This window comes from Ovis canadensis, chromosome 25 (genome assembly GCF_042477335.2).
Source record: "Ovis canadensis isolate MfBH-ARS-UI-01 breed Bighorn chromosome 25, ARS-UI_OviCan_v2, whole genome shotgun sequence".
NCBI classification, from domain to species: domain Eukaryota; kingdom Metazoa; phylum Chordata; class Mammalia; order Artiodactyla; family Bovidae; genus Ovis; species Ovis canadensis.
Genome location: NC_091269.1, coordinates 20,649,736 through 20,661,899, shown reverse-complemented (window position 1 = coordinate 20,661,899; position 12,164 = coordinate 20,649,736). Strand labels below are relative to the sequence as shown.

Sequence of the window (12,164 nt, the reverse complement as noted above, 5' to 3'; positions counted from 1 at the left end):
TGGGCGGGGGCGGGGCGCGGGGCGGCGTGTGCCGGCCACCGGGCCGCCGGGAGTCCGGTCGCGGGTGGTGCAGCTCAAGTGCAGCGCGCGCTCCGTGGAGAGCTGGAGAGCTGCGGCCGCCGGCTGGCCCGGGCGGCAGGTCAGAGCGAAAGGCAGGCGCAGCGCAGGGCTCTTAGGGCGCCTGGCGGCAGCCGCCTCCGTCTACGGCCATACCACCCTGAACGCGCCCGATCTCGTCTGATCTCGGAAGCTAAGCAGGGTCGGGCCCGGTTAGTACTTGGATGGGAGACCGCCTGGGAATACCGGGTGCTGTAGGCTTTTTGTTGTTTCTGTTTTGCCCTGCCTCCCCTCTCCTTTAGCCCCCGGCCCCAGCCGCACCGCAAGCCGCACCAGCCGCTGGCCCCTGGCACCCCACCGCGCTCAGAGCCGCCGCCTGCCTTCCAGCCCCTCTCAGGTTGGCTGGCCGGGGCCCCGACTCCCGCTGCAGACCTGGGTTGCCTCCGCGCGGCCCGCGAGCCCCTCGGCTTTCGGCGTCCAGGAAACCAGAGGAACGGCGGCGGCGGGGGCGCGGGGGTCTCTGTCTGGGGCTCCCTTGGCAGGCCTCAGGCAATTCTGGGCGGGGCCGGGGCCCCAGCCCCACCCCCAGACGCATCCTGGCAGGCAACCTCGCGGTCTCCCGAAGGCGCGGGCGCACAACACACACACACACACACACACACACACACACACACACACCCTCACGCCCGCCCCCCTCCCCCCAAACACAGGCACACCTCCCGCAGCCCAGACAGGTCAAGAGCCGGAAACCACAAGTAAGGGAGACGGAGAAAGAGGGAGAGAGAGAGACAGCAAGAGGACCGCACAGGCTTCCAAAGCCCCGGCCGCCACACCCTCCCCCCTCCACTGTGGGTATCCACCCGGCCCCCCCAGTCGACCCGACCCCACCACCGTCGCCCACCGACACACTCACACGCACACTCTCTCCCACACTCACCCTCTGGCCTGGGGGCGGGGGCTGGGTCTCGCCTCAGGGAGCCAAGCCGAAGGGGACCTTTGAGACCTCGGCTGCGAGGAAGTCTTGGGGTCCCCACGGGTGATTGCCAGCCCCAGGGCACCGCGTCCAGCCGGGGCTCGCCGGGCCCAAGGCTCACGCCCCCTCCCTTGCGCACGGGCCGCTCTCTGCGGTGTGTGACGGTCTGTGCCAGAGTGTCCGTCTCGGATGGGATGCCGTCCCCTGTGCCCTGTCCGTCTCCCGCTTTCCGTCTCGCTGTGGGTCGGTCGCTCTGTGTCTCCGTCTCTCTGGCTCTCCCTCCCTGGGTGTGCCTGCGCGCTCGTGTCTGTCTGTCTGTCTGCATCTGCATCTGCATCTGCATCAGCATCTGCCCTCTCGCCGTCTTGGGAGCCTGTCTCTGAACCTTCATCTCTTTGCGTCTCTGTCTCTCCTGACCCCCGGCCTGCCGTCCCTTCCTCTGGCCCCGGCCTCTCACGGGGGGGTGCTCTGGCCGTGGCCCTGGCTGACGAGCTTGCGCCGGCCGGCTGTCTCACTTGGCGTGGGTGCCTGCGAGTGTGTCTGTGTGCCTGTCCGTGTGGCTGCACGTCGCTCGTCTGCACCCTCAGCAAGGTCCGGTGCTTGGAGGGCGGCGTGGGGGCAAGGGGGGGGCCTCGGTAGGGCGAAGGGGCGGGGCTGACGAGCTCTGGTCGCCGGCGCTGGTGGCTGCAGGTGGGTTTGGGCACCGCGCAGGTGCCGGGCAGGATGGGCGCTCAGGGCCACGGCTGGGCTGCGCCTGGGCACGCAGGAGGCTCAGAGGACCGCGGGCCCCAGCGAGCCCCGAGGCCCTGGGCAGCGAACGCCTTGGGGAGGTGGGCGAGGGGCTGGGGGAGGGGCGGCGGCCCCCGAGCCGGGTGGTGCCTGGAGGGTCCCAGGGTGGGAGAGCGCCACGACCTCGGCGCCCCTCACTCCACCCTCCCCGCTACACCCACCGGCGGGCACACCCGGCCGGCTGCTCCCGGTCCCGGAAGCCCTGTGGTCCCCCGGGCCGGGCCGGCGGTGTGTTGGCCGGGGGGGGGGGGGGCGGGGACGTGGGCGGGGCCGGGGGGCGGGGCGGCGTGTGCCGGCCACCGGGCCGCCGGGAGTCCGGTCGCGGGTGGTGCAGCTCAAGTGCAGCGCGCGCTCCGTGGAGAGCTGGAGAGCTGCGGCCGCCGGCTGGCCCGGGCGGCAGTTCAGAGCGAAAGGCAGGCGCAGCGCAGGGCTCTTAGGGCCCCTGGCGGCAGCCGCCTCCGTCTACGGCCATACCACCCTGAATGCGCCCGATCTCGTCTGATCTCGGAAGCTAAGCAGGGTCGGGCCCGGTTAGTACTTGGATGGGAGACCGCCTGGGAATACCGGGTGCTGTAGGCTTTTTGTTGTTTCTGTTTTGCCCTGCCTCCCCTCTCCTTTAGCCCCCGGCCCCAGCCGCACCGCAAGCCGCACCAGCCGCTGGCCCCTGGCACCCCACCGCGCTCAGAGCCGCCGCCTGCCTTCCAGCCCCTCTCAGGTTGGCTGGCCGGGGCCCCGACTCCCGCTGCAGACCTGGGTTGCCTCCGCGCGGCCCGCGAGCCCCTCGGCTTTCGGCGTCCAGGAAACCAGAGGAACGGCGGCGGCGGGGGCGCGGGGGTCTCTGTCTGGGGCTCCCTTGGCAGGCCTCAGGCAATTCTGGGCGGGGCCGGGGCCCCAGCCCCACCCCCAGACGCATCCTGGCAGGCAACCTCGCGGTCTCCCGCAGGCGCGGGCGCACAACACACACACACACACACACACACACACACACACACACACACCCTCACGCCCGCCCCCCTCCCCCCAAACACAGGCACACCTCCCGCAGCCCAGACAGGTCAAGAGCCGGAAACCACAAGTAAGGGAGACGGAGAAAGAGGGAGAGAGAGAGACAGCAAGAGGACCGCACAGGCTTCCAAAGCCCCGGCCGCCACACCCTCCCCCCTCCACTGTGGGTATCCACCCGGCCCCCCCAGTCGACCCGACCCCACCGTCGCCCACCGACACACTCACACGCACACTCTCTCCCACACTCACCCTCTGGCCTGGGGGCGGGGGCTGGGTCTCGCCTCAGGGAGCCAAGCCGAAGGGGACCTTTGAGACCTCGGCTGCGAGGAAGTCTTGGGGTCCCCACGGGTGATTGCCAGCCCCAGGGCACCGCGTCCAGCCGGGGCTCGCCGGGCCCAAGGCTCACGCCCCCTCCCTTGCGCGCGGGCCGCTCTCTGCGGTGTGTGACGGTCTGTGCCAGAGTGTCCGTCTCGGATGGGATGCCGTCCCCTGTGCCCTGTCCGTCTCCCGCTTTCCTTCTCGCTGTGGGTCGGTCGCTCTGTGTCTCCGTCTCTCTGGCTCTCCCTCCCTGGGTGTGCCTGCGCGCTCGTGTCTGTCTGTCTGTCTGCATCTGCATCTGCATCTGCATCTGCCCTCTCGCCGTCTTGGGAGCCTGTCTCTGAACCTTCATCTCTTTGCGTCTCTGTCTCTCCTGACCCCCGGCCTGCCGTCCCTTCCTCTGGCCCCGGCCTCTCACGGGTGGGTGCTCTGGCCGTGGCCCTGGCTGACGAGCTTGCGCCGGCCGGCTGTCTCACTTGGCGTGGGTGCCTGCGAGTGTGTCTGTGTGCCTGTCCGTGTGGCTGCACGTCGCTCGTCTGCACCCTCAGCAAGGTCCGGTGCTTGGAGGGCGGCGTGGGGGCAAGGGGGGGGCCTCGGTAGGGCGAAGGGGCGGGGCTGACGAGCTCTGGTCGCCGGCGCTGGTGGCTGCAGGTGGGTTTGGGCACCGCGCAGGTGCCGGGCAGGATGGGCGCTCAGGGCCACGGCTGGGCTGCGCCTAGGCCCGCAGGAGGCTCAGAGGACCGCGGGCCCCAGCGGGCCCCGAGGCCCTGGGCAGCGAACGCCTTGGGGAGGTGGGCGAGGGGCTGGGGGAGGGGCGGCGGCCCCCGAGCCGGGTGGTGCCTGGAGGGTCCCAGGGTGGGAGAGCGCCACGACCTCGGCGCCCCTCACTCCACCCTCCCCGCTACACCCACCGGCGGGCACACCCGGCCGGCTGCTCCCGGTCCCGGAAGCCCTGTGGTCCCCCGGGCCGGGCCGGCGGTGTGTTGGCCGGGGGGGGGGGGGGGGGGGGGGGGGGGGGGGGGGGGGGGGGCGGGGCGCGGGGCGGCGTGTGCCGGTCACCGGGCCGCCGGGAGTCCGGTCGCGGGTGGTGCAGCTCAAGTGCAGCGCGCGCTCCGTGGAGAGCTGGAGAGCTGCGGCCGCCGGCTGGCCCGGGCGGCAGGTCAGAGCGAAAGGCAGGCGCAGCGCAGGGCTCTTAGGGCGCCTGGCGGCAGCCGCCTCCGTCTACGGCCATACCACCCTGAACGCGCCCGATCTCGTCTGATCTCGGAAGCTAAGCAGGGTCGGGCCCGGTTAGTACTTGGATGGGAGACCGCCTGGGAATACCGGGTGCTGTAGGCTTTTTGTTGTTTCTGTTTTGCCCTGCCTCCCCTCTCCTTTAGCCCCCGGCCCCAGCCGCACCGCAAGCCGCACCAGCCGCTGGCCCCTGGCACCCCACCGCGCTCAGAGCCGCCGCCTGCCTTCCAGCCCCTCTCAGGTTGGCTGGCCGGGGCCCCGACTCCCGCTGCAGACCTGGGTTGCCTCCGCGCGGCCCGCGAGCCCCTCGGCTTTCGGCGTCCAGGAAACCAGAGGAACGGCGGCGGCGGGGGCGCGGGGGTCTCTGTCTGGGGCTCCCTTGGCAGGCCTCAGGCAATTCTGGGCGGGGCCGGGGCCCCAGCCCCACCCCCAGACGCATCCTGGCAGGCAACCTCGCGGTCTCCCGCAGGCGCGGGCGCACAACACACACACACACACACACACACACACACACACACCCTCACGCCCGCCCCCCTCCCCCCAAACACAGGCACACCTCCCGCAGCCCAGACAGGTCAAGAGCCGGAAACCACAAGTAAGGGAGACGGAGAAAGAGGGAGAGAGAGAGACAGCAAGAGGACCGCACAGGCTTCCAAAGCCCCGGCCGCCACACCCTCCCCCCTCCACTGTGGGTATCCACCCGGCCCCCCCAGTCGACCCGACCCCACCACCGTCGCCCACCGACACACTCACACGCACACTCTCTCCCACACTCACCCTCTGGCCTGGGGGCGGGGGCTGGGTCTCGCCTCAGGGAGCCAAGCCGAAGGGGACCTTTGAGACCTCGGCTGCGAGGAAGTCTTGGGGTCCCCACGGGTGATTGCCAGCCCCAGGGCACCGCGTCCAGCCGGGGCTCGCCGGGCCCAAGGCTCACGCCCCCTCCCTTGCGCACGGGCCGCTCTCTGCGGTGTGTGACGGTCTGTGCCAGAGTGTCCGTCTCGGATGGGATGCCGTCCCCTGTGCCCTGTCCGTCTCCCGCTTTCCGTCTCGCTGTGGGTCGGTCGCTCTGTGTCTCCGTCTCTCTGGCTCTCCCTCCCTGGGTGTGCCTGCGCGCTCGTGTCTGTCTGTCTGTCTGCATCTGCATCTGCATCTGCATCTGCCCTCTCGCCGTCTTGGGAGCCTGTCTCTGAACCTTCATCTCTTTGCGTCTCTGTCTCTCCTGACCCCCGGCCTGCCGTCCCTTCCTCTGGCCCCGGCCTCTCACGGGTGGGTGCTCTGGCCGTGGCCCTGGCTGACGAGCTTGCGCCGGCCGGCTGTCTCACTTGGCGTGGGTGCCTGCGAGTGTGTCTGTGTGCCTGTCCGTGTGGCTGCACGTCGCTCGTCTGCACCCTCAGCAAGGTCCGGTGCTTGGAGGGCGGCGTGGGGGCAAGGGGGGGGCCTCGGTAGGGCGAAGGGGCGGGGCTGACGAGCTCTGGTCGCCGGCGCTGGTGGCTGCAGGTGGGTTTGGGCACCGCGCAGGTGCCGGGCAGGATGGGCGCTCAGGGCCACGGCTGGGCTGCGCCTAGGCCCGCAGGAGGCTCAGAGGACCGCGGGCCCCAGCGGGCCCCGAGGCCCTGGGCAGCGAACGCCTTGGGGAGGTGGGCGAGGGGCTGGGGGAGGGGCGGCGGCCCCCGAGCCGGGTGGTGCCTGGAGGGTCCCAGGGTGGGAGAGCGCCACGACCTCGGCGCCCCTCACTCCACCCTCCCCGCTACACCCACCGGCGGGCACACCCGGCCGGCTGCTCCCGGTCCCGGAAGCCCTGTGGTCCCCCGGGCCGGGCCGGCGGTGTGTTGGCCGGGGGGGGGGGGGGGCGGGGACGTGGGCGGGGGCGGGGCGCGGGGCGGCGTGTGCCGGCCACCGGGCCGCCGGGAGTCCGGTCGCGGGTGGTGCAGCTCAAGTGCAGCGCGCGCTCCGTGGAGAGCTGGAGAGCTGCGGCCGCCGGCTGGCCCGGGCGGCAGGTCAGAGCGAAAGGCAGGCGCAGCGCAGGGCTCTTAGGGCGCCTGGCGGCAGCCGCCTCCGTCTACGGCCATACCACCCTGAACGCGCCCGATCTCGTCTGATCTCGGAAGCTAAGCAGGGTCGGGCCCGGTTAGTACTTGGATGGGAGACCGCCTGGGAATACCGGGTGCTGTAGGCTTTTTGTTGTTTCTGTTTTGCCCTGCCTCCCCTCTCCTTTAGCCCCCGGCCCCAGCCGCACCGCAAGCCGCACCAGCCGCTGGCCCCTGGCACCCCACCGCGCTCAGAGCCGCCGCCTGCCTTCCAGCCCCTCTCAGGTTGGCTGGCCGGGGCCCCGACTCCCGCTGCAGACCTGGGTTGCCTCCGCGCGGCCCGCGAGCCCCTCGGCTTTCGGCGTCCAGGAAACCAGAGGAACGGCGGCGGCGGGGGCGCGGGGGTCTCTGTCTGGGGCTCCCTTGGCAGGCCTCAGGCAATTCTGGGCGGGGCCGGGGCCCCAGCCCCACCCCCAGACGCATCCTGGCAGGCAACCTCGCGGTCTCCCGCAGGCGCGGGCGCACAACACACACACACACACACACACACACACACACACACCCTCACGCCCGCCCCCCTCCCCCCAAACACAGGCACACCTCCCGCAGCCCAGACAGGTCAAGAGCCGGAAACCACAAGTAAGGGAGACGGAGAAAGAGGGAGAGAGAGAGACAGCAAGAGGACCGCACAGGCTTCCAAAGCCCCGGCCGCCACACCCTCCCCCCTCCACTGTGGGTATCCACCCGGCCCCCCCAGTCGACCCGACCCCACCACCGTCGCCCACCGACACACTCACACGCACACTCTCTCCCACACTCACCCTCTGGCCTGGGGGCGGGGGCTGGGTCTCGCCTCAGGGAGCCAAGCCGAAGGGGACCTTTGAGACCTCGGCTGCGAGGAAGTCTTGGGGTCCCCACGGGTGATTGCCAGCCCCAGGGCACCGCGTCCAGCCGGGGCTCGCCGGGCCCAAGGCTCACGCCCCCTCCCTTGCGCACGGGCCGCTCTCTGCGGTGTGTGACGGTCTGTGCCAGAGTGTCCGTCTCGGATGGGATGCCGTCCCCTGTGCCCTGTCCGTCTCCCGCTTTCCGTCTCGCTGTGGGTCGGTCGCTCTGTGTCTCCGTCTCTCTGGCTCTCCCTCCCTGGGTGTGCCTGCGCGCTCGTGTCTGTCTGTCTGTCTGCATCTGCATCTGCCCTCTCGCCGTCTTGGGAGCCTGTCTCTGAACCTTCATCTCTTTGCGTCTCTGTCTCTCCTGACCCCCGGCCTGCCGTCCCTTCCTCTGGCCCCGGCCTCTCACGGGTGGGTGCTCTGGCCGTGGCCCTGGCTGACGAGCTTGCGCCGGCCGGCTGTCTCACTTGGCGTGGGTGCCTGCGAGTGTGTCTGTGTGCCTGTCCGTGTGGCTGCACGTCGCTCGTCTGCACCCTCAGCAAGGTCCGGTGCTTGGAGGGCGGCGTGGGGGCAAGGGGGGGGCCTCGGTAGGGCGAAGGGGCGGGGCTGACGAGCTCTGGTCGCCGGCGCTGGTGGCTGCAGGTGGGTTTGGGCACCGCGCAGGTGCCGGGCAGGATGGGCGCTCAGGGCCACGGCTGGGCTGCGCCTAGGCCCGCAGGAGGCTCAGAGGACCGCGGGCCCCAGCGGGCCCCGAGGCCCTGGGCAGCGAACGCCTTGGGGAGGTGGGCGAGGGGCTGGGGGAGGGGCGGCGGCCCCCGAGCCGGGTGGTGCCTGGAGGGTCCCAGGGTGGGAGAGCGCCACGACCTCGGCGCCCCTCACTCCACCCTCCCCGCTACACCCACCGGCGGGCACACCCGGCCGGCTGCTCCCGGTCCCGGAAGCCCTGTGGTCCCCCGGGCCGGGCCGGCGGTGTGTTGGCCGGGGGGGGGGGGGGGGGGGCGGGGACGTGGGCGGGGGCGGGGCGCGGGGCGGCGTGTGCCGGCCACCGGGCCGCCGGGAGTCCGGTCGCGGGTGGTGCAGCTCAAGTGCAGCGCGCGCTCCGTGGAGAGCTGGAGAGCTGCGGCCGCCGGCTGGCCCGGGCGGCAGGTCAGAGCGAAAGGCAGGCGCAGCGCAGGGCTCTTAGGGCCCCTGGCGGCAGCCGCCTCCGTCTACGGCCATACCACCCTGAACGCGCCCGATCTCGTCTGATCTCGGAAGCTAAGCAGGGTCGGGCCCGGTTAGTACTTGGATGGGAGACCGCCTGGGAATACCGGGTGCTGTAGGCTTTTTGTTGTTTCTGTTTTGCCCTGCCTCCCCTCTCCTTTAGCCCCCGGCCCCAGCCGCACCGCAAGCCGCACCAGCCGCTGGCCCCTGGCACCCCACCGCGCTCAGAGCCGCCGCCTGCCTTCCAGCCCCTCTCAGGTTGGCTGGCCGGGGCCCCGACTCCCGCTGCAGACCTGGGTTGCCTCCGCGCGGCCCGCGAGCCCCTCGGCTTTCGGCGTCCAGGAAACCAGAGGAACGGCGGCGGCGGGGGCGCGGGGGTCTCTGTCTGGGGCTCCCTTGGCAGGCCTCAGGCAATTCTGGGCGGGGCCGGGGCCCCAGCCCCACCCCCAGACGCATCCTGGCAGGCAACCTCGCGGTCTCCCGCAGGCGCGGGCGCACAACACACACACACACACACACACACACACACACACACACACACCCTCACGCCCGCCCCCCTCCCCCCAAACACAGGCACACCTCCCGCAGCCCAGACAGGTCAAGAGCCGGAAACCACAAGTAAGGGAGACGGAGAAAGAGGGAGAGAGAGAGACAGCAAGAGGACCGCACAGGCTTCCAAAGCCCCGGCCGCCACACCCTCCCCCCTCCACTGTGGGTATCCACCCGGCCCCCCCAGTCGACCCGACCCCACCGTCGCCCACCGACACACTCACACGCACACTCTCTCCCACACTCACCCTCTGGCCTGGGGGCGGGGGCTGGGTCTCGCCTCAGGGAGCCAAGCCGAAGGGGACCTTTGAGACCTCGGCTGCGAGGAAGTCTTGGGGGTCCCCACGGGTGATTGCCAGCCCCAGGGCACCGCGTCCAGCCGGGGCTCGCCGGGCCCAAGGCTCACGCCCCCTCCCTTGCGCACGGGCCGCTCTCTGCGGTGTGTGACGGTCTGTGCCAGAGTGTCCGTCTCGGATGGGATGCCGTCCCCTGTGCCCTGTCCGTCTCCCGCTTTCCGTCTCGCTGTGGGTCGGTCGCTCTGTGTCTCCGTCTCTCTGGCTCTCCCTCCCTGGGTGTGCCTGCGCGCTCGTGTCTGTCTGTCTGTCTGCATCTGCATCTGCATCTGCATCTGCCCTCTCGCCGTCTTGGGAGCCTGTCTCTGAACCTTCATCTCTTTGCGTCTCTGTCTCTCCTGACCCCCGGCCTGCCGTCCCTTCCTCTGGCCCCGGCCTCTCACGGGGGGGTGCTCTGGCCGTGGCCCTGGCTGACGAGCTTGCGCCGGCCGGCTGTCTCACTTGGCGTGGGTGCCTGCGAGTGTGTCTGTGTGCCTGTCCGTGTGGCTGCACGTCGCTCGTCTGCACCCTCAGCAAGGTCCGGTGCTTGGAGGGCGGCGTGGGGGCAAGGGGGGGGCCTCGGTAGGGCGAAGGGGCGGGGCTGACGAGCTCTGGTCGCCGGCGCTGGTGGCTGCAGGTGGGTTTGGGCACCGCGCAGGTGCCGGGCAGGATGGGCGCTCAGGGCCACGGCTGGGCTGCGCCTAGGCACGCAGGAGGCCCAGAGGACCGCGGGCCCCAGCGAGCCCCGAGGCCCTGGGCAGCGAACGCCTTGGGGAGGTGGGCGAGGGGCTGGGGGAGGGGCGGCGGCCCCCGAGCCGGGTGGTGCCTGGAGGGTCCCAGGGTGGGAGAGCGCCACGACCTCGGCGCCCCTCACTCCACCCTCCCCGCTACACCCACCGGCGGGCACACCCGGCCGGCTGCTCCCGGTCCCGGAAGCCCTGTGGTCCCCCGGGCCGGGCCGGCGGTGTGTTGGCCGGGGGGGGGGGGGGGGGGGGGGGCGGGGACGTGGGCGGGGGCGGGGCGCGGGGCGGCGTGTGCCGGCCACCGGGCCGCCGGGAGTCCGGTCGCGGGTGGTGCAGCTCAAGTGCAGCGCGCGCTCCGTGGAGAGCTGGAGAGCTGCGGCCGCCGGCTGGCCCGGGCGGCAGGTCAGAGCGAAAGGCAGGCGCAGCGCAGGGCTCTTAGGGCGCCTGGCGGCAGCCGCCTCCGTCTACGGCCATACCACCCTGAACGCGCCCGATCTCGTCTGATCTCGGAAGCTAAGCAGGGTCGGGCCCGGTTAGTACTTGGATGGGAGACCGCCTGGGAATACCGGGTGCTGTAGGCTTTTTGTTGTTTCTGTTTTGCCCTGCCTCCCCTCTCCTTTAGCCCCCGGCCCCAGCCGCACCGCAAGCCGCACCAGCCGCTGGCCCCTGGCACCCCACCGCGCTCAGAGCCGCCGCCTGCCTTCCAGCCCCTCTCAGGTTGGCTGGCCGGGGCCCCGACTCCCGCTGCAGACCTGGGTTGCCTCCGCGCGGCCCGCGAGCCCCTCGGCTTTCGGCGTCCAGGAAACCAGAGGAACGGCGGCGGCGGGGGCGCGGGGGTCTCTGTCTGGGGCTCCCTTGGCAGGCCTCAGGCAATTCTGGGCGGGGCCGGGGCCCCAGCCCCACCCCCAGACGCATCCTGGCAGGCAACCTCGCGGTCTCCCGAAGGCGCGGGCGCACAACACACACACACACACACACACACACACACACACACACCCTCACGCCCGCCCCCCTCCCCCCAAACACAGGCACACCTCCCGCAGCCCAGACAGGTCAAGAGCCGGAAACCACAAGTAAGGGAGACGGAGAAAGAGGGAGAGAGAGAGACAGCAAGAGGACCGCACAGGCTTCCAAAGCCCCGGCCGCCCCCCCCTCCCCCCTCCACTGTGGGTATCCACCCGGCCCCCCCAGTCGACCCGACCCCACCACCGTCGCCCACCGACACACTCACACGCACACTCTCTCCCACACTCACCCTCTGGCCTGGGGGCGGGGGCTGGGTCTCGCCTCAGGGAGCCAAGCCGAAGGGGACCTTTGAGACCTCGGCTGCGAGGAAGTCTTGGGGTCCCCACGGGTGATTGCCAGCCCCAGGGCACCGCGTCCAGCCGGGGCTCGCCGGGCCCAAGGCTCACGCCCCCTCCCTTGCGCACGGGCCGCTCTCTGCGGTGTGTGACGGTCTGTGCCAGAGTGTCCGTCTCGGATGGGATGCCGTCCCCTGTGCCCTGTCCGTCTCCCGCTTTCCGTCTCGCTGTGGGTCGGTCGCTCTGTGTCTCCGTCTCTCTGGCTCTCCCTCCCTGGGTGTGCCTGCGCGCTCGTGTCTGTCTGTCTGTCTGCATCTGCATCTGCATCTGCATCAGCATCTGCCCTCTCGCCGTCTTGGGAGCCTGTCTCTGAACCTTCATCTCTTTGCGTCTCTGTCTCTCCTGACCCCCGGCCTGCCGTCCCTTCCTCTGGCCCCGGCCTCTCACGGGGGGGTGCTCTGGCCGTGGCCCTGGCTGACGAGCTTGCGCCGGCCGGCTGTCTCACTTGGCGTGGGTGCCTGCGAGTGTGTCTGTGTGCCTGTCCGTGTGGCTGCACGTCGCTCGTCTGCACCCTCAGCAAGGTCCGGTGCTTGGAGGGCGGCGTGGGGGCAAGGGGGGGGCCTCGGTAGGGCGAAGGGGCGGGGCTGACGAGCTCTGGTCGCCGGCGCTGGTGGCTGCAGGTGGGTTTGGGCACCGCGCAGGTGCCGGGCAGGATGGGCGCTCAGGGCCACGGCTGGGCTGCGCCTA

The 12,164-nt window shown here is 71.4% G+C and overlaps 6 non-coding genes across 6 annotated transcripts; all 6 read left to right on the top strand.

Moving 5' to 3' along the window:
• Positions 1–199: 199 nt before the first annotated feature.
• Positions 200–318, top strand: LOC138430578 (5S ribosomal RNA). Its single transcript, XR_011253269.1, has one exon. It is a non-coding gene; the product is annotated as a 5S ribosomal RNA (ribosomal RNA).
• Positions 319–2,279: 1,961 nt separating this feature from the next.
• On the top strand, positions 2,280–2,398 carry LOC138430671 (5S ribosomal RNA). Its single transcript, XR_011253349.1, has one exon. It is a non-coding gene; the product is annotated as a 5S ribosomal RNA (ribosomal RNA).
• A 1,963-nt stretch (positions 2,399–4,361) lies between these two features.
• LOC138430577 (5S ribosomal RNA) lies at positions 4,362–4,480 on the top strand. The gene has a single exon (XR_011253268.1). It is a non-coding gene; the product is annotated as a 5S ribosomal RNA (ribosomal RNA).
• Positions 4,481–6,432: 1,952 nt separating this feature from the next.
• LOC138430576 (5S ribosomal RNA) lies at positions 6,433–6,551 on the top strand. Its single transcript, XR_011253267.1, has one exon. It is a non-coding gene; the product is annotated as a 5S ribosomal RNA (ribosomal RNA).
• Positions 6,552–8,495: 1,944 nt separating this feature from the next.
• On the top strand, positions 8,496–8,614 carry LOC138430575 (5S ribosomal RNA). Its single transcript, XR_011253266.1, has one exon. It is a non-coding gene; the product is annotated as a 5S ribosomal RNA (ribosomal RNA).
• Positions 8,615–10,578: 1,964 nt separating this feature from the next.
• On the top strand, positions 10,579–10,697 carry LOC138430574 (5S ribosomal RNA). Its single transcript, XR_011253265.1, has one exon. It is a non-coding gene; the product is annotated as a 5S ribosomal RNA (ribosomal RNA).
• Positions 10,698–12,164: the final 1,467 nt, after the last annotated feature.